The sequence below is a fragment of the Pristiophorus japonicus genome, chromosome 14 (assembly GCF_044704955.1).
Source record: "Pristiophorus japonicus isolate sPriJap1 chromosome 14, sPriJap1.hap1, whole genome shotgun sequence".
Lineage (NCBI taxonomy): Eukaryota > Metazoa > Chordata > Chondrichthyes > Pristiophoridae > Pristiophorus > Pristiophorus japonicus.
In genome coordinates, this window is record NC_091990.1 from 87115036 (window position 1) to 87141719 (window position 26684).

The following is a 26684-nucleotide window of genomic DNA, read 5'->3' on the forward strand; positions in this document are numbered from 1 at the left end:
AAAGTTACTGTTTAACATTGGACCTGATAGAGAAATTGACTGTTTAAAGCTGGACGATAGAGAAAGTTACTGTTTAAAGGTGGAGCTGACAGAGAAAGCTACTGTTTAAAGGTAGACCTGATAGAGAAAGTTACTTTTTTAAGGTGATCCTGATAGAGAAAGTTACTGCTTAAAGGTGGACCTGAGAGAGAAAGTTACTTTTTTAAGGTGATCCTGATAAAGAAAGTCACGCTTTAAGGTGGACGATAGAGAAAGTTACTGTTTACATGTGATGCTGATAGAGAATGTTACTGTTGAAAGGTGATGCTGATAGAGAAAGTTACTGTTTAAAGATGGACCTGATAGAGAAAGTTACTGTTTAATTGTGATCCTGTACGAGAAACCTACTGTTTAAATGTGGAGCTGACAGCGAAAGTTAATGTTTAAAGGTGGACCTGAGAGAGAAAGTTACTGGTTAAAGGTGTACCTGATAGAGAAAGTTACTGTTTAAAGGTGATCCTAATCGAGAAAATTACTTTTTTTAAGGTGATCCTGATAAAGAAAGTTACGCTTTAAGGTGGACGATCGAGAAAGTTACTGTTTACATGTGATCCTGATAGAGAAAGTTCTGTTTAAAGGTGATGCTGATAGAGAAAGTTCCTGTTTAAAGGTGATCCTGAGGGCGAAAGTTATTATTTGAAGGTGATCCTGAGAGCGAAAGTTACTGTTTAAAGATGGAACTGATAGAGAAAGTTACTGTTTAAATGTGATGCTGTACGAGAAAGTTATTGTTTAAAGGTGGAGCTGACAGAGAAAGTTACTGTTTAAAGGTGGAGCTGACAGAGAAAGTAACTGTTTAAAGCTGGAGCTGACAGAGAAAGTTACTGTTTAAAGGTGGACCTGATAGAGAAAGTTACTTTTTAAAGGTGAACCTGATAAAGAAAGTTATGCTTTAAGGTGGACGATCGAGAAAGTTACTGTTTACATGTGATCCTGATCGAGAAAGTTACTTTCTAAAGGTGGACTTGATAGAGAAAGTTACTGTTTGAAGGTGATCCTGATCGAGAAAGTTACTTTTTAAAGGTGGATGATAGCGAAATTTGCTGTATAAAGGTGATCCTGAAAGAGAAAGTTACTGTTTAAATGTGATCCTGATCGAAAAAGTTACTGTTTAAAGGTGGACGATAGAGAAAGTTACTGTTTAAAAGGGATTCTGACAGATAAAGCTACTGTTTAAATGTGGACCTGATAGAGAAAGTTACGGTTTGAAGGTGATCCTGATAGCGGAAGTTACTGTTTAAAGATGGACCTTTTAGGAAAGTTACTTTTTAAAGGTGTTCCTGACAGAGAAAGTTACTGTTTACATTTGGACCTGATAGTGAAAGTTACTGTTTAAAGGTGGATGATAGCGAAATTTGCTGTTTAAAGGTGATCCTGATAGAGAAAGTTACTGTTTAAATGTGATCCTGATCGAGAAAGTTACTGTTTAAAGTTGGACCAGATAGAGAAAGTTAATGTTTAATGGTGGACCTTATAGAGAAAGCTACTGTTTAAAGGTGATCTTGATAGGGAAAGTTACTGTTTAAAGATGGACCCGATAGAGAAAGTTACTGTTTAAAAGGGATCCTGATCGAGAAAGTTACTTTTTTAAGGTGATCCTGATAAAGAAAGTTACGCTTTAAGGTGACCCTGATAGAGAAAGTTACTGTTTACATGTGATCCTGATAGAGGAAGTTACTGTTTAAAGGTTGAGCTGACAGAGAAAGTTACTGTTTAAATGTGATCCTGATAGAGAAAGTTACTGCTTAAAGGTGGACCTGAGAGAGAAAGTTACTGTTTAAAGGTGGACCTGATAGAGAAAGTTACTATTTGAAGGTGATCCTGAGAACGAAAGTTACTGTTTCAAGGTGGACCTGACAGAGAAAGTTACTGTTTGAAGGTGGACGATAGAGAAAATTTCTGTCTAAATGTGGACGATAGAGAAAGTTACTGTTTAAATGTGATCCTGAGTGAGAAAGTTACTATTTAAAGGTGATCCTGATCAAGAAATTTACTGTTTAAATGTGATCCTGTACGAGAAAGTTACTGTTTAACGGTGGAGCTGAGAGAGAAATTTATTGTTTAAATGTGGACCTGATAGAGAAAGTTAATGTTTTAAGGTGGACATGATAGAGAAAGTTACTGTTTAAAGGTGACCCTTGTAGAGAAAGTTACTGTTTAACATTGGACCTGATAGAGAAATTGACTGTTTAAAGATGGACGATAGAGAAAGTTACTGTTTAAAGGTGGAGCTGACAGAGAAAGCTACTGTTTAAAGGTAGACCTGATAGAGAAAGTTACTTTTTTAAGGTGATCCTGATAGAGAAAGTTACTGCTTAAAGGTGGACCTGAGAGAGAAAGTTACTTTTTTAAGGTGATCCTGATAAAGAAAGTCACGCTTTAAGGTGGACGATAGAGAAAGTTACTGTTTATATGTGATGCTGATAGAGAATGTTACTGTTGAAAAGTGATGCTGATAGAGAAAGTTACTGTTTAAAGATGGACCTGATAGAGAAAGTTACTGTTTAATTGTGATCCTGTACGAGAAACCTACTGTTTAAATGTGGAGCTGACAGCGAAAGTTAATGTTTAAAGGTGGAGCTGACAGAGAATGTTACTGTTTAAAGGTGATCCTGATAGAGAAAGTTACTGTTTAAAGGTGGACCTGAGAGAGAAAGTTACTGGTTAAAGGTGTACCTGATCGAGAAAGTTACTGTTTAAAGGTGATCCTAATCGAGAAAATTACTTTTTTTAAGGTGATCCTGATAAAGAAAGTTACGCTTTAAGGTGGACGATCGAGAAAGTTACTGTTTACATGTGATCCTGATAGAGAAAGTTCTGTTTAAAGGTGATGCTGATAGAGAAAGTTCCTGTTTAAAGGTGATCCTGAGGGCGAAAGTTCCTGTTTAAAGGTGATCCTGAGGGCGAAAGTTCCTGTTTAAAGGTGGACCTGATAGAGAAAGTTATTATTTGAAGGTGATCCTGAGAGCGAAAGTTACTGTTTAAAGGTGATGCTGTTAGAGCAAGTTACTGTTTAAAGATGGACCTGATAGAGAAAGTTACTGTTTAAATGTGATCCTGATAGAGAAAGTTACTGTTTAAAGGTGGAGCTGACAGAGAAAGTTACTGTTTAAAGGTGGAGCTGACAGAGAAAGTAACTGTTTAAAGCTGGAGCTGACAGAGAAAGTTACTGTTTAAAGGTGGACCTGATAGAGAAAGTTACTGTTTAAATGTGATCCTGATCGAGAAAGTTACTTTTTAAAGGTGAACCTGATAAAGAAAGTTATGCTTTAAGGTGGACGATCGAGAAAGTTACTGTTTACATGTGTTCCTGATCGAGAAAGTTACTTTCTAAAGGTGGACTTGATAGAGAAAGTTATTGTTTGAAGGTGATCCTGATCGAGAAAGTTACTGTTTAAAGGTGATCCTGATAGCGAAAGTTGCTGTTTGAAGGTGATCCTGAAAGAGAAAGTTACTGTTTAAATGTGATCCTGATCGAGAAAGTTACTGTTTAAATGTGGACCTGATAGAGAAAGTTACGGTTTGAAGGTGATCCTGATAGCGAAAGTTACTGTTTAAAGATGGACCTTTTAGGAAAGTTACTTTTTAAAGGTGATCCTGACAGAGAAAGTTACTTTTTTATGGTGAACCTGATAAAGAAAGTTATGCTTTAAGGTGGACGATAGAGAAAGTTACTGTTTACATGTGATCCTGATAGAGAAAGTTACTGTTTAAAGGTGGACCTGATAGAGAAAGTTACTGTTTGAAGGTGATCCTGATAGAGAAAGTTCATGTTTAAAGGTGATCCTGACAGAGAAAGTTACTGTTTAAAGCAGATCCTGATCGAGAAGTTACTGTTTAAATGTGAACGTGATCGAGGAAGTTACTGTTTAAAGCTGATCCTGATCGAGAAAGTTACTGTTTAAAGCTGATCCTGATCGAGAAATTACTTTTTAAAGGTGAATCTGATCGAGAAAGTTACTGCTTAAAGGTGATCCTGATCGAGAAAGTTACTTTTTTAAGGTGATCCTGATAAAGAAAGTTACGCTGCAAGGTGGACGATATAGAAAGTTACTGTTTACATGTGATCCTGATAGAGAAAGTTACTGTTTAAAGGTGATGCTGATAGAGAAAGTTCCTGTTTAAAGGTGATCCTGAGGGCGAAAGTTACTGTTTAAAGGTGGACCTGATAGAGAAAGTTACTATTTGAAGGTGATCCTGAGAGCGAAAGTTACTGTTTCAAGATGGACCTGACAGAGAAAGTTACTGTTTGAAGGTGATCCTGAGAGCGAAAGTTACTGTTTAAAGGTGGACCTGACAGAGAAAGTTACTGTTTAAAGGTGGACCTGACAGAGAAAGTTACTGTTTAAAGGCGGACGATAGAGAAAATTACTGTGTAAAGGTGGACGACAGAGAAAGTTACTGTTTAAAGGTGGAGCTGATCGAGAAGTTACTGTTTAAAGGTGAACCTGATCGAGAAGTTGCTGTTTAAAGGAGATCCTGATTGAGATAGTTACTGTTTAAAGGTGATCCTGATCGAGAAAGTTACTGTTTAAAGGTGGACATGATAGAGAAAGTTCGTGTTTAAAGGTGGACCAGATATAGAAAGTTACTGTTTACAGGTGGACCTGATCGAGAAAGTTACTGTTTAAAGGTGATCCTGATAGCGAAAGTTACTGTTTGAAGGTGGACGACAGAGAAAGTTACTGATTAAAGATGATCCTGATCGGGAAAGTTACTGTTTAAAGATGGACCTTTTCGGAAAGTTACTTTTTAAAGGTGATCCTGACAGAGAAAGTTACTGTTTAAATTTGGACCTGATAATGAAAGTTAATGTTTACAAGAGGACCTTATAGAGAAAGTTACTGTTTGAAGGTGATCCTGATCGAGAAAGTTACTGTTTAACGTTGGACCTGATATGGAAAGTTACTGTTTAAAGATGGACCTGATAGAGAAAGTTACTATTTAAAGGTGACCCTGATCGAGAAAGTTACTGTTTAAAGGTGGACCGGAGAGAGAAAGTTACTGTTTAAATCCGATCCTGTACGAGAAAGTTACTGTTTAAAGGTGGAACTTTTAGGAAAGTCACTTTTTAAAGGTGATCCTGACAGAGAAAGTTACTGATAAATTTGGACCTGATAGAGAAAGTTACTTTTTAAAGGTGATCCTGATATAGAAAGTTACTGTTTAAAGGTGGACCTGGTCGAGAAAGTTACTGTTTACAAGTGGACCTTATAGAGAAAGTTACTGTTTGTAGGTGATCCTGATAGAGAAAGTTACTGTTTGAAGTTGGACATGATATTGAAAGTTACTGTTTAAAGGTGGACCTGATATTGAAAGTTACTGTTTAAAGGTGGACCTGAAGGAGAAAGTTAAGGTTTAAAGGTGATCCTGACAGCAAAAGTTACTGTTTAAAGGTGGACGACAGAGAAAGTTACTGATTAAAGATGATCCTGATCGAGAAAGTTACTGTTTAAAGATGAACCTTTTAGGAAAGTTACTTTTTAAAGGTGATCCTGACAGCGAAAGTTACTGTTTAAATTTGGACCTGATCGGGAAAGTTAATGTTTACAAGTGGACCTTATAGAGAAAGTTACTGTTTGAAGGTGATCCTGATAGAGAAAGTTACTGTTTAATGTTGTACCTGATATAGAAAGTTACTGTTTAAAGATGGACCTGATAGAGAAAGTTACTATTTAAAGGTGATCCTGATCGAGAAAGTTACTGTTAAAAGGTGGACCGGAGAGAGAAAGGTACTGTTTAAAAGTGATCCTCTATGAGAAAGTTACTGTTTAAAGGTGGCGCTGACAAAGAAATTTATTGTTTAAAGGTGGACCTGATCGAGAAAGTTACTGTTTAAAGGTGAACCTGATAGAGAAAGTTACTGTTTAAACGTGATCCTGATCGAGAAACTTACTGTTTAAAGGTGAACCTGATAGAGAAGTTACTGTTTAAAGGTGGACCTGATAGAGAAAGTTACAGTTTGAATGTGATCCTGATATAGAAAGATACTGTTTACAGGTGGACCTGATCGAGAAAGTTACTGTTTAAAGGTGATCCTAATAGAGAAAGTTACTGTTTAAAGGTGATCCTGATCGAGAAAGTTACTTTTTAAAGGTGCTCCTGAAAAAGAAAGTTACGCTTTAAGGTGGACGATAGAGAAAGTTACTATTTGAAGGTGATCCTGAGAACGAAAATGACTGTTTCAAGGTGAACCTGACGGAGAAAGTCACTGTTTAAAGGTGGACAATAGAGAAAATTACTGTGTAAAGGTGGACGATAGAGAAAGTTGCTGTTTAAAGATGGACCTAATAGAGAAAGTTCGTGTTTAAAGGTGGACCAGATATAGAAAGTTACTGTTTACAGGTAGACCTGAAAGAGAAAGTTACTATTTAAAGGTGATCCTGATCGAGAAAGTTACTGTTTAAAGGTGGACCTGAGAGAGAAAGTTACTGTTTAAATGTGAACCTTTACGAGAAAGTCACTGTCTAAAGATGGATCTGATAGAGAAAGTTACTGTTTAAAGGGGGACGACAGAGAAAGTTACTGTTTAAAGGTGATCCTGATAGAGAAAGTTACTCTTTAAAGATGAACGATAGGGAAAGTTACTGTTTAAAGGTGGACCTGATAGAGAAAGTTACTGTTTAAATGTGGATGATAGTGAAATTTGCTGTTTAAAGGTGATCCTGAAAGAGAAAGTTACTGTTTAAATGTGATCCTGATCGAGAAAGTTACTGTTTAAATTTGGACCTGATAGAGAAAGTTACTGTTTAATGGTGGACCTTATAGACAAAGCTACTGTTTAAAGGTGATCTTGACAGAGAAAGTTAATGTTTGAAGGTTATCCTGATAGAGAAAGTTACTGTTTAAAGGTGATCCTGATCGAGAAAGTTACTGTTTAAAGGTGGACATGATAGAGAAAGTTACTGTTTAAAGCTGACCCTGATAGAGAAAGTTACTGTTTAAAAGGGATCCTGATAGAGAAAGTTACTGTTTAAAGATGGACCTGATAGAGAAAGTGACTGTTTAAAGGTGATCCTGATAGAGAAAATTACTGTTTAAAGGTGGATGACAGAGAAAGTTATTGTTTAAAGGTGGAGCTGACAGAGAAAGCTACTGTTTAAAGGTGGACCTGATAGAGAAAGTTACTGTTTAAACGTAATCCTGATCGAGAACGTTACTTTTTTTAAGGTTATCCTGATAAAGAAAGTTACGCTTTAAGGTGGACGATAGAGAAAGTTACTGTTTACATGTGATCCTGATGGAGAAAGTTACTGTTTGAAGGTGGAGCTGACAGAGAAAGTTACTGTTTAAAGGTGATCCTGATAGAGAAAGTTACTGCTTAAAGGTGGACCTGAGAGTGAAAGTTACTGTTTAAAGGTGGACGATAGAGAAAGTTACTGTTTAAAGGTGGAGCTGAGAGAGAAAGTTACTGTTTAAAGGTGGACCAGATAGAGAAAGTTACTGTTTAAAGGTGGACCTGATAGAGAAAGTTACTGTTTAAACGTAATCCTGATCGAGAACGTTACTTTTTTTAAGGTTATCCTGATAAAGAAAGTTACGCTTTAAGGTGGACGATAGAGAAAGTTACTGTTTACATGCGATGCTGATAGAGAAAGTTACTGTTTGAAGGTGATGCTGATAGAGAAAGTTCCTGTTTAAAGGTGATCATGAGGGCGAAAGTTACTGTTTAAAGGTGGACCTGATTGAGTAAGTTACTATTTAAAGGTGATCCTGAGAGCGAAAGTTACTGTTTCAAGGTGGACCTGACAGAGAAAGTTACTGTTTGAAGGTGGACGATAGAGAAAACTTCTGTGTAAAGGTGTACGATAGAGAAAGTTACTGTTTAAATGTGATCCTGAGTGAGAAAGTTACTGTTTAAAGGCGATCCTGATAAAGAAAGTTACTGTTTAAAGTTGGACCTGATAGAGAAAGTTACTGTTTAATGGTGGACCTGATAGAGAAAGCTACTGTTTAAAGGTGATCTTGATAGAGAAAAATGCTTTCTAAAGGTGGACCTGATAGAGAAAGTTACTGTTTGAAGATGATCCTGATAGAGAAAGTTACTGGTTAAAGTTGATCCTGATAGAGAAAGTTACAGTTTAAACGTGATCCTGACAGAGAAAGTTAATGTTCAAAGGTGGACAATAGAGAAAGTTACAGTTTAAATCTGTGTTAAGAGAGAAATTTACTGTTTTAAGGTGATCTTGATAGAGAAAGTTACTGTTTAAAGGTGATCCTGATAGATAAAATTACTTTCTAAAGGTGGACCTGAAAGTGTAAGTTACTGTTTAACAGTGGACCTGATAGAGAAAGTTACTGTTCAAAGGTGGACGATAGAGAAAGATACTGTTTAAAGGTGGAGCTGAGAGAGAAAGTTACTGTTTAAAGGTGATCCTGATCGAGAAAGTTACTGTTTAAAGGTGATGCAGATAGAGAAAGTCCCTGTTTAAAGGTGGTCCTGATAGAGAAAGTTACTGTTAAAAGGTGATCCTGATAGAGAAAGTTACTGTTTAAAGGTGGTCCTGATAGAGAAAGTTACTGTTTAAAGGTGGACCTGATAGAGAAAGTTACTGTTTAAAGGTGGAGCTGATGGAGAAAGTTACTGTTTAAAGGTGGAGCTGATGGAGAAAGTTACTGTTTAAATGTGATCCTGTACGAGAAAGTTGCTGTTTAAAGGCGGCGCTGACAGAGAAATTTATTGTTTAAAGGTGGACCTGATGGAGAAAGTTACTGTTTAAAGGTGGACCTGATAGAGAAAATTACTGTTTAAAGGTGATCCTGATTGAGAAAGTTACTGTTTAAAGGTGATCCTGATCGAGAAATTTACTGTTTAAAGGTGATGCTGATAGAGAAAGTTACTGTTTAAAGGTGATCCTGATAGAGAAAGTGACTGTTTAAAGATGGACCTGATAGAGAAAGTGACTGTTTAAAGGTGATCCTGATAGAGAAATTTACTGTTTAAAGGTGATGCTGATAGAGAAAGTTACTGTTTAAAAGGGATCCTGATAGAGAAAGTTACTGTTTAAAGATGGACCTGATAGAGAAAGTGACTGTTTAAAGGTGATCCTGATAGAGAAAATTACTGTTTAAAGGTGGACGATAGAGAAAGTTATTGTTTAAAGGTGGAGCTGACAGAGAAAGCTACTGTTTAAAGGTGGACCTGATAGAGAAAGTTACTGTTTAAACGTAATCCTGATCGAGAACGTTACTTTTTTTAAGGTTATCCTGATAAAGAAAGTTACGCTTGAAGGTGGACGATAGAGAAAGTTACTGTTTACATGTGATCCTGATGGAGAAAGTTACTGTTTGAAGGTGGAGCTGACAGAGAAAGTTACTGTTTAAAGGTGATCCTGATAGAGAAAGTTACTGTTTAAAGGTGGAGCTGACAGAGAAAGTTACTGTTTAAAGGTGATCCTGATAGAGAAAGTTACTGCTTAAAGGTGGACCTGAGAGTGAAAGTTACTGTTTAAAGGTGGACGATAGAGAAAGTTACTGTTTAAAGGTGGAGCTGAGAGAGAAAGTTACTGTTTAAAGGTGGACCAGATAGAGAAAGTTACTGTTTAAAGGTGGACCTGATAGAGAAAGTTACTGTTTAAACGTAATCATGATCGAGAACGTTACTTTTTTTAAGGTTATCCTGATAAAGAAAGTTACGCTTTAAGGTGGACGATAGAGAAAGTTACTGTTTACATGCGATGCTGATAGAGAAAGTTACTGTTTGAAGGTGATGCTGATAGAGAAAGTTCCTGTTTAAAGGTGATCATGAGGGCGAAAGTTACTGTTTAAAGGTGGACCTGATTGAGTAAGTTACTATTTAAAGGTGATCCTGAGAGCGAAAGTTACTGTTTCAAGGTGGACCTGACAGAGAAAGTTACTGTTTGAAGGTGGACGATAGAGAAAGTTACTGTTTAAATGTGATCCTGAGTGAGAAAGTTACTGTTTAAAGGCGATCCTGATAAAGAAAGTTACTGTTTAAAGTTGGACCTGATAGAGAAAGTTACTGTTTAATGGTGGACCTGATAGAGAAAGCTACTGTTTAAAGGTGATCTTGATAGAGAAAAATGCTTTCTAAAGGTGGACCTGATAGAGAAAGTTACTGTTTGAAGATGATCCTGATAGAGAAAGTTACTGGTTAAAGTTGATCCTGATAGAGAAAGTTACTGTTTAAACGTGATCCTGACAGAGAAAGTTAATGTTCAAAGGTGGACAATAGAGAAAGTTACAGTTTAAATCTGTGTTGAGAGAGAAATTTACTGTTTTAAGGTGATCTTGATAGAGAAAGTTACTGTTTAAAGGTGATCCTGATAGATAAAATTACTTTCTAAAGGTGGACCTGAAAGTGTAAGTTACTGTTTAACAGTGGACCTGATAGAGAAAGTTACTGTTTATATGTGGACCTGATAGAGAGGTTACTGTTTAAAGGTGATCCTGATAGAGAAAGTTACTGTTTAAAGGTGGAACTGATATAGAACGTTACTGTTGTAGAGAGTAGAAATATATATAGACTTAGGCATTAGGCACCTGCTGGATATTTAAAACTCACATAAGCTTAAATGGACACACACATAAAATGGCTGCCCAGGCATGATGGGAAACCAGGTAGTCAAGCTGTGAACTGTTGAACGTTCACTGACCGAGCAATAACCCTGTGAGGCCCACTGTAGGAATGCCTGGGAAGACAGAGATAAGAAGGAAACCATCTCCTGTGAACAAGGCCATGAAACCAATTATTTCAGGAAGAAAGATAAGAGGGAAACCATTTGCTGTAAACAAGGCTATATACCAATTATTTCTCCAAGAAGAAAGAACTAGTGAGAGAACCTATATCAATCAGCCCAAGCTGACAAAAGACGAACACATGGTTCCTGAGACATAAGGGGAATTCTATTGGGTTAAAATAACCTATATGTAATCTATAATCGTTGTGATTGGCTTGTGTCCAGCCGTGATGAGCTGTGTAGCTGCAGTAAACTGTTTTGTAACTGTTGTGAAACATATAAAGGTACATGTAACTCTTTGTTCTGTGAAGAGAAACCTGGATACGGTCCTGAGTTTTTCCTTCCCGCTGAGCGTAATAAAAGCTGCTTCAGCATTGGAACCGACCCTGAGTGTTGAGTGATTCTTCTAAGAAAACACTAACGCTAACAGTTACTGTTTACAGGTGGACCTGAAAGATAGTTACTATTTAAAGCTGATCCTGATTGAGAAAGTTACTGTTTAAAGGTGATGCTGATAGAGCAAATTACTGTTTAAAGGTGGTCCTGATAGAGAAAGTTACTATTAAAAGGTGATCCTGATAGAGAAAGTTACTGCTTAAAGGTGGTCCTGATAGAGAAAGTTACTGTTTACAGGTGGACCTGATAGAGAAAGCTACTATTTAAATGTGATCCTGATAGAGAAAGTTACTGTTTAAAGGTGGAGCTGATGGAGAAAGTTACTGTTTAAATGTGATCCTTTACGAGAAAGTTACTGTTTAAAGGTGGAGCTGACAGAGAAATGTATTGTTTAAAAGTGGACCTGATAGAGAAAGTTACTGTTTAAAGGTGGACCTGATAGAGAAAATTACTGTTTAAAGGTGGTCCTGATAGAGAAAGTTACTGTTTAAAGGTGGAGCTGATGGAGAAAGTTACTGTTTAAATGTGATCCTGTACGAGAAAGTTGATGGTTAAAGGCGGCGCTGACAGAGAAATTTATTGTTTAAATGTGGACCTGATAGAGAAAGTTACTGTTTAAAGGTGATCCTGATTGAGAAAATTACTGTTTAAAGGTGAATGATAGAGAAAGATGCTGTTTAAAGGTGATCGTGATTGAGAAAGTTACTGTTTAAAGGTGATCCTGATAGAGAAAGTTACTGTTTAAAGGTGGACCTGAGCGAGAAAGTTACTGTTTAAAGGCGATCCTGATAGAGAAAATTACTGTATAAAGGTGAATGATAGAGAAAGTTACTGTTTAAAGGTGATCCTGATCGAGAAAGTTACTGTTTAAAGGTGAACCTGAGCGAGAAAGTTACTGTTTAAAGGTGATCCTGATTGAGAAAGTTACTGTTTAAAGGTGGACCTGATGGAGAAAGTTACTGTTTAAAGGCGATCCTGATTGAGAAAATTACTGTTGAAAGGTGAATGATAGAGAAAGATACTGTTTAAAGGTGATCCTGATAGAGAAAGTTACTGTTTAAAGGTGATCCTGATGGAGAAAGTTACTGTTTAAAGGTGAACCTGAGCGAGAAAGTTAATGTTTAAAGGTGATCCTGATTGAGAAAGTTACTGTTTAAAGGTGGACCTTATAGATAAAGTTACTGTTTAAAGGTGGAGCTGATGGAAAAAGTTACTGTTTAAATGTGATCCTGTACGAGAAAGTTGCTGTTTAAAGGCGGCGCTGACAGAGAAATTTATTGTTTAAATGTGGACCTGATAGAGAAAGTTACTGTTTAAAGGTGATCCTGATTGAGAAAATTACTGTTTGAAGGTGAATGATAGAGAAAGATACTGTTTAAAGGTGATCCTGATTGAGAAAGTTACTGTTTAAAGGTGATCCTGATAGAGAAAGTTACTGTTTAAAGGTGGACCTGAGCGAGAAAGTTACTGTTTAAAGGCGATCCTGATTGAGAAAATTACTGTTTAAAGGTGAATGATAGAGAAAGTTACTGTTTAAAGGTGCTCCTGATCGAGAAAGTTACTGTTTAAAGGTGAACCTGAGCGAGAAAGTTAATGTTTAAAGGTGATCCTGATTGAGAAAGTTACTGTTTAAAGGTGGACCTGATGGAGAAAGTTACTGTTTAAAGGTGAACCTGATAGAGAAAGTTACTGTTTAAAGGTGGACCTGAGCGAGAAAGTTACTGTTTAAAGGTGATCCTGATCGAGAAAATTACTGTTGAAAGGTGAATGATAGAGAAAGATACTGTTTAAAGTTGATCCTGATAGAGAAAGTTACTGTTTAAAGGTGATCCTGATGGAGAAAGTTACTGTTTAAAGGTGAACCTGAGCGAGAAAGTTAATGTTTAAAGGTGATCCTGATTGAGAAAGTTACTGTTTAAAGGTGGACCTGATGGAGAAAGTTACTGTTTAAAGGCGATCCTGATTGAGAAAATTACTGTTGAAAGGTGAATGATAGAGAAAGATACTGTTTAAAGGTGATCCTGATAGAGAAAGTTACTGTTTAAAGGTGATCCTGATGGAGAAAGTTACTGTTTAAAGCTGAACCTGAGCGAGAAAGTTACTGTTTAAAGGTGATGCTGATAGAGAAAGTTACTGTTTAAAGGTGATCCTGATTGAGAAAGTTACTGTTTAAAGGTGATGCTGATAGAGAAAGTTACTGTTTAAAGGTGATCCTGTTCGAGAAAGTTACTGTTTAAAGGTGATCCTGATAGAGAAAGTTCCTGTTTAAAGGTGGACCTGATATAGAAAGGTACCGTTTACAGGTGGACGTGACAGAGAAAGTTACGGATTAAAGGTGATCCTGTTCGAGAAAGTTGCTATTTAAATGTGATCCTGATCGAGAAAGTTCCTGTTTAAAGGTGATCCTGATCGAGAAAGTTACTGTTTAAAGGTGGATGATAGAGAAAGTTCCTGTTTAAAGGTGATCCTGATCGAGAAAGTTACTGTTTAAAGGTGGACAATAGAGAAAGTTACAGTTTAAATCTGGATTGAGAGCAAAATTTACTGTTTAAAGATGGACCCGATAGAGAAAGTTCCGGTTTAAAGGTGATCCTGATAGAGAAAATTACTTTCTAAAGGTGGACCTGAAAGTGTAAGTTACTGTTTAACAGTGGACCTGATAGAGAAAGTTACTGTTCAAAGGTGGACGATAGAGAAAGTTACTGTTTAAAGGTGGAGCTGAGAGAGAAAGTTACTGTTTAAAGGTGATCCTGATTGAGAAAGTTACTGTTTAAAGGTGATGCAGATAGAGAAAGTTCCTGTTTAAAGGTGGTCCTGATAGAGAAAGTTACTGTTAAAAGGTGATCCTGATAGAGAAAGTTACTGTTTAAAGGTGATCCTGATAGAGAAAGTTACTGTTTAAAGGTGATCCTGATAGAGAAAGTTACTGTTTAAAGGTGAATCTGAGCGAGAAAGTTACTGTTTAAAGGTGATCCTGATTGAGAAAGTTACTGTTTAAAGGTGATGCTGATAGAGAAAGTTACTGTTTAAAGGTGATCCTGATAGAGAAAGTTACTGTTTGAAGGTGATCCTGATAGAGAAAATTACTGTTTAAAGATGGACATGATGGAGAAAGTTCCTGTTTAAAGGTGGACCTGATATAGAAAGGTACCGTTTACAGGTGGACCTGACAGAGAAAGTTACGGATTAAAGGTGATCCTGTTAGAGAAAGTTGCTATTTAAATGTGATCCTGATCGAGAAAGTTCCTGTTTAAAGGTGATCCTGATCGAGAAAGTTACTGTTTAAAGGTGGATGATAGAGAAAGTTCCTGTTTAAAGGTGATCCTGATCGAGAAAGTTACTGTTTAAAGGTGGACAATAGAGAAAGTTACAGTTTAAATCTGGATTGAGAGCAAAATTTACTGTTTAAAGATGGACCCGATAGAGAAAGTTCCGGTTTAAAGGTGATCCTGATAGAGAAAATTACTTTCTAAAGGTGGACCTGATAGAGAAAGTTACTGTTTGAATGTGATCCTGATAGAGAAAGTTACTGGTTAAAGGTGATCCTGATAGAGAAAGTTACTGTTTAAAGGTGATCCTGATAGAGAAAGTTACTGTTTAAAGGTGATCCTGACAGAGAAAGTTAATGATCAAAGGTGAACAATAGAGAAAGTTATAGTTTAAATCTGTGTTGAGAGAGAAATTTACTGTTTTAAGATGATCTTGATGGAGAAAGTTATTGTTTAAAGGTGATCCTGATAGAGAAAGTTACTGTTTCAAGTTGGACCTAATAGAGAAAGCTACTGTTTAAAGGTGATCCTGATAGAGAAAATTACTTTCTAAAGGTGGACCTGAAAGTGTAAGTTACTGTTTAACAGTGGACCTGATAGAGAAAGTTACTGTTCAAAGGTGGACGATAGAGAAAGATACTGTTTAAAGGTGGAGCTGAGAGAGAAAGTTACTGTTTAAAGGTGATCCTGATCGAGAAAGTTACTGTTTAAAGGTGATGCAGATAGAGAAAGTTCCTGTTTAAAGGTGGTCCTGATAGAGAAAGTTACTGTTAAAAGGTGATCCTGATAGAGAAAGTTACTGTTTAAAGGTGGTCCTGATAGAGAAAGTTACTGTTTAAAGGTGGACCTGATAGAGAAAGTTACTGTTTAAAGGTGGAGCTGATGGAGAAAGTTACTGTTTAAAGGTGGAGCTGATGGAGAAAGTTACTGTTTAAATGTGATCCTGTACGAGAAAGTTGCTGTTTAAAGGCGGCGCTGACAGAGAAATTTATTGTTTAAAGGTGGACCTGATGGAGAAAGTTACTGTTTAAAGGTGGACCTGATAGAGAAAATTACTGTTTAAAGGTGATCCTGATCGAGAAAGTTACTTTTTAAAGGTGAACCTGATAAAGAAAGCTATGCTTTAAGGTGGACGATCGAGAAAATTACTGTTTACATGTGATCCTGATAGAGAAAGTTACTTTCTAAAGGTGGACCTGATAGAGAAAGTTACTGTTTAAAGGTGATCCTGATAGCGAAAGTTGCTGTTTGAAGGTGATCCTGATAGAGAAAGTTAATGTTTAAAGGTGGATGATAGTGAAATTTGCTGTATGAAGGTGATCCTGAAAGAGAAAGTTACTGTTTAAATGTGATCCTGATCGAGAAAGTTACTGTTTAAAGTTGGACCTGATAGAGAAAGTTAATGTTTAATGGTGGACCTTATAGAGAAAGCTACTGTTTAAAGGTGATCTTGATAGGGAAAGTTACTGTTTAAAGATGGACCCGATAGAGAAAGTTACTGTTTAAAAGGGATCCTGACAGAGAAAGTTAATGTTTGAAGGTGGACATGATAGAGAAAGTTACTGTTTAAAGGTGACCCTTATAGAGAAAGTTACTGTTTAACATTGGACCTGATAGAGAAATTGACTGTTTAAAGCTGGACGATAGAGAAAGTTACTGTTTAAAGGTGGAGCTGACAGAGAAAGCTACTGTTTAAAGGTAGACCTGATAGAGAAAGTTACTTTTTTAAGGTGATCCTGATAGAGAAAGTTACTGCTTAAAGGTGGACCTGAGAGAGAAAGTTACTTTTTTAAGGTGATCCTGATAAAGAAAGTCACGCTTATAAGGTGGACGATAGAGAAAGTTACTGTTTACATGTGATGCTGATAGAGAATGTTACTGTTGAAAGGTGATGCTGATAGAGAAAGTTACTGTTTAAAGATGGACCTGATAGAGAAAGTTACTGTTTAATTGTGATCCTGTACGAGAAACCTACTGTTTAAATGTGGAGCTGACAGCGAAAGTTAATGTTTAAAGGTGGACCTGAGAGAGAAAGTTACTGGTTAAAGGTGTACCTGATAGAGAAAGTTACTGTTTAAAGGTGATCCTAATCGAGAAAATTACTTTTTTTAAGGTGATCCTGATAAAGAAAGTTACGCTTTAAGGTGGACGATCGAGAAAGTTACTGTTTACATGTGATCCTGATAGAGAAAGTTCTGTTTAAAGGTGATGCTGATAGAGAAAGTTCCTGTTTAAAGGTGATCCTGAGGGCGAAAGTTATTATTTGAAGGTGATCCTGAGAGCGAAAGTTACTGTTTAAAGATGGACCTGATAGAGAATGTTACTGTTTAAATGTGATGCTGTACGAGAAAGTTATTGTTTAAAGGTGGAGCTGACAGAGAAAGTTACTGTTTAAAGGTGGAGCTGACAGAGAAAGTAACTGTTTAAAGCTGGAGCTGACAGAGAAAGTTACTGTTTAAAGGTGGACCTGATAGAGAAAGTTACTGTTTAAATGTGATCCTGATCGAGAAAGTTACTTTTTAAAGGTGAACCTGATAAAGAAAGTTACGCTTTAAGGTGGACGATCGAGAAAGTTACTGTTTACATGTGATCCTGATCGAGAAAGTTACTTTCTAAAGGTGGACCTGATAGAGAAAGTTACTGTTTGAAGGTGATCCTGATCGAGAAAGTTACTGTTTAAAGGTGATCCTGATAGCGAAAGTTGCTGTTTGAAGGTGATCCTGAAAGAGAAAGTTACTTTTTAAAGGTGGATGATAGCGAAATTTGCTGTATAAAGGTGATCCTGAAAGAGAAAGTTACTGTTTAAATGTGATCCTGATCGAAAAAGTTACTGTTTAAAGGTGGACGATAGAGAAAGTTACTGTTTAAAAGGGATTCTGACAGAGAAAGCTACTGTTTAAATGTGGACCTGATAGAGAAAGTTACGGTTTGAAGGTGATCCTGATAGCGGAAGTTACTGTTTAAAGATGGACCTTTTAGGAAAGTTACTTTTTAAAGGTGTTCCTGACAGAGAAAGTTACTGTTTACATTTGGACCTGATAGTGAAAGTTACTGTTTAAAGGTGGATGATAGCGAAATTTGCTGTTTAAAGGTGATCCTGATAGAGAAAGTTACTGTTTAAATGTGATCCTGATCGAGAAAGTTACTGTTTAAAGTTGGACCAGATAGAGAAAGTTAATGTTTAATGGTGGACCTTATAGAGAAAGCTACTGTTTAAAGGTGATCTTGATAGGGAAAGTTACTGTTTAAAGATGGACCCGATAGAGAAAGTTACTGTTTAAAAGGGATCCTGATCGAGAAAGTTACTTTTTTAAGGTGATCCTGATAAAGAAAGTTACGCTTTAAGGTGACCCTGATAGAGAAAGTTACTGTTTACATGTGATCCTGATAGAGGAAGTTACTGTTTAAAGGTTGAGCTGACAGAGAAAGTTACTGTTTAAAGGTGATCCTGATAGAGAATGTTACTGTTTAAATGTGATGCTGTACGAGAAAGTTATTGTTTAAAGGTGGAGCTGACAGAGAAAGTTACTGTTTAAAGGTGGAGCTGACAGAGAAAGTAACTGTTTAAAGCTGGAGCTGACAGAGAAAGTTACTGTTTAAAGGTGGACCTGATAGAGAAAGTTACTGTTTAAATGTGATCCTGATCGAGAAAGTTACTTTTTAAAGGTGAACCTGATAAAGAAAGTTACGCTTTAAGGTGGACGATCGAGAAAGTTACTGTTTACATGTGATCCTGATCGAGAAAGTTACTTTCTAAAGGTGGACCTGATAGAGAAAGTTACTGTTTGAAGGTGATCCTGATCGAGAAAGTTACTGTTTAAAGGTGATCCTGATAGCGAAAGTTGCTGTTTGAAGGTGATCCTGAAAGAGAAAGTTACTTTTTAAAGGTGGATGATAGCGAAATTTGCTGTATAAAGGTGATCCTGAAAGAGAAAGTTACTGTTTAAATGTGATCCTGATCGAAAAAGTTACTGTTTAAAGGTGGACGATAGAGAAAGTTACTGTTTAAAAGGGATTCTGACAGAGAAAGCTACTGTTTAAATGTGGACCTGATAGAGAAAGTTACGGTTTGAAGGTGATCCTGATAGCGGAAGTTACTGTTTAAAGATGGACCTTTTAGGAAAGTTACTTTTTAAAGGTGTTCCTGACAGAGAAAGTTACTGTTTACATTTGGACCTGATAGTGAAAGTTACTGTTTAAAGGTGGATGATAGCGAAATTTGCTGTTTAAAGGTGATCCTGAAAGAGAAAGTTACTGTTTAAATGTGATCCTGATCGAGAAAGTTACTGTTTAAAGTTGGACCAGATAGAGAAAGTTAATGTTTAATGGTGGACCTTATAGAGAAAGCTACTGTTTAAAGGTGATCTTGATAGGGAAAGTTACTGTTTAAAGATGGACCCGATAGAGAAAGTTACTGTTTAAAAGGGATCCTGATCGAGAAAGTTACTTTTTTAAGGTGATCCTGATAAAGAAAGTTACGCTTTAAGGTGACCCTGATAGAGAAAGTTACTGTTTACATGTGATCCTGATAGAGGAAGTTACTGTTTAAAGGTTGAGCTGACAGAGAAAGTTACTGTTTAAAGGTGATCCTGATAGAGAAAGTTACTGCTTAAAGGTGGACCTGAGAGAGAAAGTTACTGTTTAAAGGTGGACCTGATAGAGAAAGTTACTGTTTAAAGGTGATCCTGAGAGAGAAAGTTACTGTTTAAAGGTGGACCTGATAGAGAAAGTTACTATTTGAAGGTGATCCTGAGAACGAAAGTTACTGTTTCAAGGTGGACCTGACAGAGAAAGTTACTGTTTGAAGGTGGACGATAGAGAAAATTTCTGTCTAAATGTGGACGATAGAGAAAGTTACTGTTTAAATGTGATCCTGAGTGAGAAAGTTACTATTTAAAGGTGATCCTGATCAAGAAATTTACTGTTTAAATGTGATCCTGTACGAGAAAGTTACTGTTTAACGGTGGAGCTGAGAGAGAAATTTATTGTTTAAATGTGGACCTGATAGAGAAAGTTAATGTTTTAAGGTGGACATGATAGAGAAAGTTACTGTTTAAAGGTGACCCTTATAGAGAAAGTTACTGTTTAACATTGGACCTGATAGAGAAATTGACTGTTTAAAGCTGGACGATAGAGAAAGTTACTGTTTAAAGGTGGAGCTGACAGAGAAAGCTACTGTTTAAAGGTAGACCTGATAGAGAAAGTTACTTTTTTAAGGTGATCCTGATAGAGAAAGTTACTGCTTAAAGGTGGACCTGAGAGAGAAAGTTACTTTTTTAAGGTGATCCTGATAAAGAAAGTCACGCTTTAAGGTGGACGATAGAGAAAGTTACTGTTTAAAGGAAATCCTGAGGGCGAAAGTTACTGTTTCAAGGTGGACCTGACAGAGAAAGTTACTGTTTGAAGGTGATCCAGATAGAGAAAGTTACTGTTTAAAGGTGATGCTGATAGAGAAAGTTCCTGTTTAAAGGAGATCCTGAGGGCGAAAGTTACTGTTTAAGGGTGGACCTGATAGAGAAAGTTACTATTTGAAGATGATCCTGAGAGCGAAAGTTACTGTTTCAAGGTGGACCTGACAGAGAAAGTTACTGTTTAAAGGTGATCCAGATAGAGAAAGTTACTGTTTAAAGGTGGACATGATGGAGAAAGTTACTGTTTAAAGGTGGAGCTGATGGAGAAAGTTACTGTTTAAATGTGATCCTGTACGAGAAAGTTGCTGTTTAAAGGCGGCGCTGACAGAGAAATTTATTGTTTAAAGGTGGACCTGATGGAGAAAGTTACTGTTTAAAGGTGGACCTGATAGAGAAAATTACTGTTTAAAGGTGATCCTGATTGAGAAAGTTACTGTTTAAAGGTGATCCTGATCGAGAAATTTACTGTTTAAAGGTGATGCTGATAGAGAAAGTTACTGTTTAAAGGTGATCATGATAGAGAAAGTTACTGTTTAAAGGTGATCCTGATAGAGAAAGTTACTGTTTAAAGATGGACATGATAGAGAAAGTTCCTGTTTAAAGGTGGACCTGATATAGAAAGGTACTGTTTACAGCTGGACCTGACAGAGAAAGTTACGGATTAAAGGTGATCCTGTTAGAGAAAGTTGCAATTTAAATGTGATCCTGATAGAGAAAGTTCCTGTTTAAAGGTGATCCTGATCGAGAAAGTTACTGTTTAAAGGTGGACAATATAGAAAGTTACAGTTTAAATCTGGATTGAGAGCAAAATTTACTGTTTAAAGATGGACCCGATAGAGAAAGTTCCGGTTTAAAGGTGATCCTGATAGAGAAAATTACTTTCTAAAGGTGGACCTGATAGAGAAAGTTACTGTTTGAATGTGATCCTGATAGAGAAAGTTACTGGTTAAAGGTGATCCTGATAGAGAAAGTTACTGTTTAAAGGTGATCCTGACAGAGAAAGTTAATGATCAAAGGTGAACAATAGAGAAAGTTATAGTTTAAATCTGTGTTGAGAGAGAAATTTACTGTTTTAAGATGATCTTGATAGAGAAAGTTATTGTTTAAAGGTGATCCTGATAGAGAAAGTTACTGTTTCAAGTTGGACCTAATAGAGAAAGCTACTGTTTAAAGGTGATCCTGATAGAGAAAATTACTTTCTAAAGGTGGACCTGAAAGTGTAAGTTACTGTTTAACAGTGGACCTGATAGAGAAAGCTACTGTTCAAAGGTGGAGCTGAGAGAGAAAGTTACTGTTTAAAGGTGATCCTGATCGAGAAAGTTACTGTTTAAAGGTGATGCAGATAGAGAAAGTTCCTGTTTAAAGGTGGTCCTGATAGAGAAAGTTACTGTTAAAAGGTGATCCTGATAGAGAAAGTTACTGTTTAAAGGTGGTCCTGATAGAGAAAGTTACTGTTTAAAGGTGGACCTGATAGAGAAAGTTACTGTTTAAAGGTGGAGCTGATGGAGAAAGTTACTGTTTAAAGGTGGAGCTGATGGAGAAAGTTACTGTTTAAATGTGATCCTGTACGAGAAAGTTGCTGTTTAAAGGCGGCGCTGACAGAGAAATTTATTGTTTAAAGGTGGACCTGATGGAGAAAGTTACTGTTTAAAGGTGGACCTGATAGAGAAAATTACTGTTTAAAGGTGATCCTGATTGAGAAAGTTACTGTTTAAAGGTGATCCTGATCGAGAAAGTTACTGTTTAAAGGTGATGCTGATAGAGAAAGTTACTGTTTAAAGATGGACATGATAGAGAAAGTTCCTGTTTAAAGGTGGACCTGATATAGAAAGGTACTGTTTACAGCTGGACCTGACAGAGAAAGTTACGGATTAAAGGTGATCCTGTTAGAGAAAGTTGCTATTTAAATCTGATCCTGATAGAGAAAGTTCCTGTTTAAAGGTGATCCTGATCGAGAAAGTTACTGTTTAAAGGTGGACAATAGAGAAAGTTACAGTTTAAATCTGGATTGAGAGCAAAATTTACTGTTTAAAGATGGACCCGATAGAGAAAGTTCCGGTTTAAAGGTGATCCTGAAAGAGAAAATTACTTTCTAAAGGTGGACCTGATAGAGAAAGTTACTGTTTGAATGTGATCCTGATAGAGAACGTTACTGTTTACAGGTGGACCTGAAAGATAGTTACTATTTAAAGGTGATCCTGATCGAGAAAGTTACTGTTTAAAGGTGATGCTGATAGAGCAAATTACTGTTTAAAGGTGGTCCTGATAGAGAAAATTACTGTTTAAAGGTGAATGATAGAGAAAGATACTGTTTAAAGGTGGAGCTGATGGAGAAAGTTACTGTTTAAATGTGATCCTGATTGAGAAAATTACTGTTTAAAGGTGAATGATAGAGAAAGATACTGTTTAAAGGTGATCCTGATTGAGAAAGTTACTGTTTAAAGGTGATCCTGAAAGAGAAAGTTACTGTTTAAAGGTGGACCTGAGCGAGAAAGTTAATGTTTAAAGGTGATCCTGATCGAGAAAGTTACTGTTTAAAGGTGAACCTGAGCGAGAAAGTTACTGTTTAAAGGTGATCCTGATTGAGAAAGTTACTGTTTAAAGGTGTACCTGATGGAGAAAGTTACTGTTTAAAGGCGATCCTGATTGAGAAAGTTACTGTTGAAAGGTGAATGATAGAGAAAGATACTGTTTAAAGGTGATCCTGATAGAGAAAGTTACTGTTTAAAGGTGATCCTGATGGAGAAAGTTACTGTTTAAAGGTGAACCTGAGCGAGAAAGTTACTGTTTAAAGGCGATCCTGATTGAGAAAATTACTGTTTAAAGGTGAATGATAGAGAAAGTTACTGTTTAAAGGTGCTCCTGATCGAGAAAGTTACTGTTTAAAGGTGAACCTGAGCGAGAAAGTTAATGTTTAAAGGTGATCCTGATTGAGAAAGTTACTGTTTAAAGGTGGACCTGATGGAGAAAGTTACTGTTTAAAGGTGAACCTGATAGAGAAAGATACTGTTTAAAGGTGGACCTGAGCGAGAAAGTTACTGTTTAAAGGTGATCCTGATGGAGAAAGTTACTGTTTAAAGGTGAACCTGAGCGAGAAAGTTAATGTTTAAAGGTGATCCTGATTGAGAAAGTTACTGTTTAAAGGTGGAGCTGAGAGAGAAAGTTACTGTTTAAAGGTGATCCTGATCGAGAAAGTTACTGTTTAAAGGTGATGCAGATAGAGAAAGTTCCTGTTTAAAGGTGGTCCTGATAGAGAAAGTTACTGTTAAAAGGTGATCCTGATAGAGAAAGTTACTGTTTACAGGTGGTCCTGATAGAGAAAGTTACTGTTTAAAGGTGGACCTGATAGAGAAAGTTACTGTTTAAAGGTGGAGCTGATGGAGAAAGTTACTGTTTAAAGGTGGAGCTGATGGAGAAAGTTACTGTTTAAATGTGATCCTGTACGAGAAAGTTGCTGTTTAAAGGCGGCGCTGACAGAGAAATTTATTGTTTAAAGGTGGACCTGATGGAGAAAGTTACTGTTTAAAGGTGGACCTGATAGAGAAAATTACTGTTTAAAGGTGATCCTGATTGAGAAAGTTACTGTTTAAAGATGATCCTGATCGAGAAAGTTACTGTTTAAAGGTGATGCTGATAGAGAAAGTTACTGTTTAAAGGTGATCCTGATAGAGAAAGTTACTGTTTAAAGGTGATCCTGATAGAGAAAGTTACTGTTTAAAGATGGACATGATAGAGAAAGTTCCTGTTTAAAGGTGGACCTGATATAGAAAGGTACTGTTTACAGCTGGACCTGACAGAGAAAGTTACGGATTAAAGGTGATCCTGTTAGAGAAAGTTGCTATTTAAATGTGATCCTGATAGAGAAAGTTCCTGTTTAAAGTTGATCCTGATCGAGAAAGCTACTGTTTAAAGGTGGACAATAGAGAAAGTTACAGTTTAAATCTGGATTGAGAGCAAAATTTACGGTTTAAAGATGGACCCGATAGAGAAAGTTCCTGTTTAAAGGTGATCCTGAAAGAGAAAATTACTTTCTAAAGGTGGACCTGATAGAGAAAGTTACTGTTTGAATGTGATCCTGATAGAGAAAGTTACTGTTTAAAGGTGGAACTGATATAGAACGTTACTGTTTACAGGTGGACCTGAAAGATAGTTACTATTTAAAGGTGATCCTGATCGAGAAAGTTACTGTTTAAAGGTGATGCTGATAGAGCAAATTACTGTTTAAAGGTGGTCCTGATAGAGAAAGTTACTGTTTAAAGGTGGACCTGATAGAGAAAATTACTGTTTAAAGGTGGTCCTGATAGAGAAAATTACTGTTTAAAGGTGAATGATAGAGAAAGATACTGTTTAAAGGTGGAGCTGATGGAGAAAGTTACTGTTTAAATGTGATCCTGATTGAGAAAATTACTGTTTAAAGGTGAATGATAGAGAAAGATACTGTTTAAAGGTGATCCTGATAGAGAAAGTTACTGTTTAAAGGTGGACCTGAGCGAGAAAGTTAATGTTTAAAGGTGATCCTGATCGAGAAAGTTACTGTTTAAAGGTGAACCTGAGCGAGAAAGTTACTGTTTAAAGGTGATCCTGATTGAGAAAGTTACTGTTTAAAGGTGTACCTGATGGAGAAAGTTACTGTTTAAAGGCGATCCTGATTGAGAAAGTTACTGTTGAAAGGTGAATGATAGAGAAAGATACTGTTTAAAGGTGATCCTGATAGAGAAAGTTACTGTTTAAAGGTGATCCTGATGGAGAAAGTTACTGTTTAAAGGTGAACCTGATAGAGAAAGTTACTGTTTAAAGATAGACATGATAGAGAAAATTCCTGTTTAAAGGTGGACAATAGAGAAAGTTACAGTTTAAATCTGGATTGAGAGCAAAATTTACTGTTTAAAGATGGACCCGATAGAGAAAGTTCCGGTTTAAAGGTGATCCTGATAGAGAAAATTACTTTCTAAAGGTGGACCTGATAGAGAAAGTTACTGTTTGAATGTGATCCTGATAGAGAAAGTTACTGGTTAAAGGTGATCCTGATAGAGAAAATTACTGTTTAAAGGTGATCCTGACAGAGAAAGTTAATGATCAAAGTGTACAATAGAGAAAGTTATAGTTTAAATCTGTGTTGAGAGAGAAATTTACTGTTTTAAGATGATCTTGATAGAGAAAGTTATTGTTTAAAGGTGATCCTGATAGAGAAAGTTACTGTTTCAAGTTGGACCTAATAGAGAAAGCTACTGTTTAAAGGTGATCCTGATAGAGAAAATTACTTTCTAAAGGTGGACCTGAAAGTGTAAGTTACTGTTTAACAGTGGACCTGATAGAGAAAGTTACTGTTCAAAGGTGGAGCTGAGAGAGAAAGTTACTGTTTAAAGGTGATCCTGATCGAGAAAGTTACTGTTTAAAGGTGATGCAGATAGAGAAAGTTCCTGTTTAAAGGTGGTCCTGATAGAGAAAGTTACTGTTAAAAGGTGATCCTGATAGAGAAAGTTACTGTTTAAAGGTGGTCCTGATAGAGAAAGTTACTGTTGAAAGGTGGACCTGATAGAGAAAGTTACTGTTTAAAGGTGGAGCTGATGGAGAAAGTTACTGTTTAAAGGTGGAGCTGATGGAGAAAGTTACTGTTTAAATGTGATCCTGTACGAGAAAGTTGCTGTTTAAAGGCGGCGCTGACAGAGAAATTTATTGTTTAAAGGTGGACCTGATGGAGAAAGTTACTGTTTAAAGGTGGACCTGATAGAGAAAATTACTGTTTAAAGGTGATCCTGATTGAGAAAGTTACTGTTTAAAGGTGATCCTGATCGAGAAAGTTACTGTTTAAAGGTGATGCTGATAGAGAAAGTTACTGTTTAAAGATGGACATGATAGAGAAAGTTCCTGTTTAAAGGTGGACCTGATATGGAAAGGTACTGTTTACAGCTGGACCTGACAGAGAAAGTTACGGATTAAAGGTGATCCTGTTAGAGAAAGTTGCTATTTAAATGTGATCCTGATAGAGAAAGTTCCTGTTTAAAGGTGATCCTGATCGAGAAAGTTACTGTTTAAAGGTGGACAATAGAGAAAGTTACAGTTTAAATCTGGATTGAGAGCAAAATTTACTGTTTAAAGATGGACCCGATAGAGAAAGTTCCGGTTTAAAGGTGATCCTGAAAGAGAAAATTACTTTCTAAAGGTGGACCTGATAGAGAAAGTTACTGTTTGAATGTGATCCTGATAGAGAAAGTTACTGTTTAAAGGTGGAACTGATATAGAACGTTACTGTTTACAGGTGGACCTGAAAGATAGTTACTATTTAAAGGTGATCCTGATCGAGAAAGTTACTGTTTAAAGGTGATGCTGATAGAGCAAATTACTGTTTAAAGGTGGTCCTGATAGAGAAAGTTACTGTTTAAAGGTGGACCTGATAGAGAAAATTACTGTTTAAAGGTGGTCCTGATAGAGAAAATTACTGTTTAAAGGTGAATGATAGAGAAAGATACTGTTTAAAGGTGGAGCTGATGGAGAAAGTTACTGTTTAAATGTGATCCTGATTGAGAAAATTACTGTTTAAAGGTGAATGATAGAGAAAGATACTGTTTAAAGGTGATCCTGATTGAGAAAGTTACTGTTTAAAGGTGATCCTGAAAGAGAAAGTTACTGTTTAAAGGTGGACCTGAGCGAGAAAGTTAATGTTTAAAGGTGATCCTGATCGAGAAAGTTACTGTTTAAAGGTGAACCTGAGCGAGAAAGTTACTGTTTAAAGGTGATCCTGATTGAGAAAGTTACTGTTTAAAGGTGTACCTGATGGAGAAAGTTACTGTTTAAAGGCGATCCTGATTGAGAAAGTTACTGTTGAAAGGTGAATGATAGAGAAAGATACTGTTTAAAGGTGATCCTGA

At 36.5% G+C, this 26684-nt stretch overlaps 1 protein-coding gene across 3 annotated transcripts in view; it reads right to left on the bottom strand.

The window, feature by feature from the left end:
* Nucleotides 1-26684, bottom strand: part of pamr1a (peptidase domain containing associated with muscle regeneration 1a) — a 319049-nt gene that overhangs the window by 61664 nt on the left and 230701 nt on the right. The gene's annotated exons all lie outside the window — the stretch shown is intronic.